Genomic DNA, 2,934 nt, shown 5'->3' with positions numbered 1-2,934 from the left:
TCTTTAATTTTTCTAATCAATGTTTGATTAGTTTTCTGTTTATTGGTCTTGTACACATCCTGATAAATTTATCTGTATAAACATTTGATATTATTAATACAATTATAGGTGGTATTTTAAATGTTCAACTTCCCAATTATTTGTGACTAATATAAAAAGTACAGTGGATATTTGTATATGTATGTTTATGTTGTATCTTAGACCTTCTATATTTGGCTATTATCTCTAGTAGCTTTCTTGTAGATTTCTTAAAACTTATCTATAAAATTGTATCATCTGTAAATAAACACAGGTTTGCTTCTTCATTACCCATATGTATATGAAGAGATACTACACCATCAAAATGTTATAGAAGCTGATTTGTTAAAGGCAGAATAAGTGATCAACTTAGGTGAATTGTGACCTAGTCCTGGGGACTTACTCAAAACAGCAATGTCCTCTCCACTTTCCTTTTCTGCTCCTTAGAGAAAATTAAAGTCAGTGTCCATTGAGAAATGAAGTGATATGTTTGTTAGATGAAGAAGCTGGGTCTGGGAAATAATCTGGTGAGCTGAAACTGTATAGACACATTCAAAATATTCAGACTAAATATATTTATATATGTTGAAACTTCTTAATCTATCTGTGTTTGTGCTTCATCAGAGCCCTGTTTCTGGTGTGCCTGGTTTGAGACTGATGCAGGTAATTTTCCAGACAAGAGTACTGGAATGGGGTGCCATTTCCTTCTCCAGGAAGGAAATGCCTTGGTGCATAGTGGGCCTCAAAAAATATTTGCATGTGGAACCTCATTAAGCCTCTTTCTATGACAGAAAGCTTATCCTGACTGGCATAGAAAGACAGACAAACAAAAGCTGCAAGCTATTGTATTTGCTCAGGAAACTGAAAAATTCAGGGGTGCATCCTCAGGCCTGGTTGGATGTAAAAACCTTCTTTCTCTGACTTTTGGCTTTGTTCATGAGCAGCTTCTTCCCACATCCCTGTAAGATGGCCTTCAGCAGTTCTAAGCTTATCTTCCAGGTGTTCAGTAACCCTGTGGAAAGGGATCTCTGTACCAGTTGCAACAGAAGTCCTGGACTTGAGTCTCACTGGCTCAGCTGGTGTCAAGGGGCCATTCCTGAACCCCTACCTGTAAGCTAGGGGGATGGGGTTAGCATCCCCAAAACTACAGGGATAATCAAAGGGTAATTAGCAAACATACTCTAGGGTTCCATTTATATGATGTTCTAGGAGAAAAGCAAAAAGTTAAGGATAAGAGTGAGGATATGAGTTGACTAGAAGGGGAAAGGGTGTATTTTATGCAGTGATGCAAATATTCTTTCGGCTTCTTTGTAGCTCAGCTGGTAAAGAATCTACCTGCAATGAAGGAGTGACATTGCTCAGTCGTGTCCGACTCTTTGCAACCCCGTGGACTGTAGCCTACCAGGCTCCTCCGTCCATGGGATTTCCCAGGCAAGAATACTGGAGTGGGGTGCCATTTCCTTCTCCAGGGGATCTTCCCCACCCAGGGATCGAACCCAGGTCTTCCACATTGTTGGCAGACGCTTTACTGTCTGAGCCACCAGGGAAGTGCTCCAATGAAGGAGAACCCTGTTCAATTCCTGGGTCAGGAAGACCCACTGGAGAAGGGATAGGCTACCCACACCAGTATTCTTGGCCTTCCCTGGTGCCTTAGCTGGTAAAGAATCCACCTACAAGGTAGGAGACTGGGATTTGATCCCTGGGTTGGGAAGATTCCCTGGAGAAGGGAACAGCTACCCAGTCCAGTATTCTGGCCTGGAAAACTCCATGGACTGTATAGTCCATGGGGTCGCAAAGAGTAGGACACGACTGAGCAACTTTCACTTTCAAATATTCTTTATCTTGATTGCAGTGATGGTTACATAAATGCGTATATTTGTCAAAAGCTGCAGAATGGTTCACCTATAAAGGGTGAATTGTGTCGTATGTACACTCAATAAACATTAATTTTCTTTGCAGTCAATTAAGCCAACCGTGTTCATTTCCCCATAGAGGCCCAGCATGCAATGGCTGCAAACAATGCAGCCATTGCTGCAATGTGCAATAGCTCCTCAGTAGTGTATGTAGCCTTTTGCTTATACCGGCTGTTCTAAGGGACTTGGAGACAGACCGTTCCAGCAGATACTCATGACCAGCATGCTGTCCCCAGTCTAGGCTCCAGACAGGCAAAGGCTGCTCCTTTAGAAAGCCCCAGGACACAGGGCCAGGATCCACTTTGGCGAAACATAGTGGCAGAAAAGCAACTCATCTCAGAGGGCTATGAGGTCAAATACATCCTAAGGGTGGCTCCCTGGACAAACGACAGGCCCTGTACTCATGACAGCCTTGGCATTGTCTCCTCCTTACTCAGGCCCACCAATAAATCTTACTTTTCTGTCAAAAAAAAAAAGAACTCTGAATTTTAAAGAGTCTTAAATATATAAAGAAAGCTTGCACGATTTTTTTTTTTTAGGGAAAAATTCAAATTTCTGGATAAGAAGATAGAACATTGCAAAGATGCTAATTCTTTCCAAATTAATGTATTGGATTTATCCAGTCCTGAACAAAATACTAGCAAGTTTTGCAGGAGAAGAAATATGAAACTTGACAAAATGTTTAAAATTTATCTGGAAAGATAAATGACTGATAATGCCAGAAAAAGTTAAGAAAAAGAAAATAATGAGGGAAAATAGCTTTTACTCCACAACTTTGGCTAATAATTTTCAGTCTGGATTGTGTGTATGTGCATGTATGTGTGCATTTATTTTGTTGGGGGTGTTGGGCATGTTTTGAAGAAAGGATTACGGAATTTTACAAGAACTTCTCAGAAAAGAGAGTGCAATTCAAAACTAATTTTAAATCCTATTTAATTTTCAAAAATTAATGTATTTTAAAATCATACATTAAATGAGATTTTTTATTCATCTGAAAAGGAAA

General features: G+C 39.9%; 1 pseudogene; it reads left to right on the top strand.

Moving 5' to 3' along the window:
• Positions 1 to 1,971: 1,971 nt before the first annotated feature.
• On the top strand, positions 1,972 to 2,128 carry LOC129547425 (small nucleolar RNA SNORA70; annotated as a pseudogene).
• Positions 2,129 to 2,934: the final 806 nt, after the last annotated feature.

This window comes from Moschus berezovskii, chromosome 22 (genome assembly GCF_049115385.1).
Source record: "Moschus berezovskii isolate FMDL1 chromosome 22, NW_MosBer_1.0, whole genome shotgun sequence".
NCBI lineage: Eukaryota > Metazoa > Chordata > Mammalia > Artiodactyla > Moschidae > Moschus > Moschus berezovskii.
Note: the sequence above shows the minus strand (reverse complement) of the source record. Positions and strands in the feature narration are given on the sequence as shown.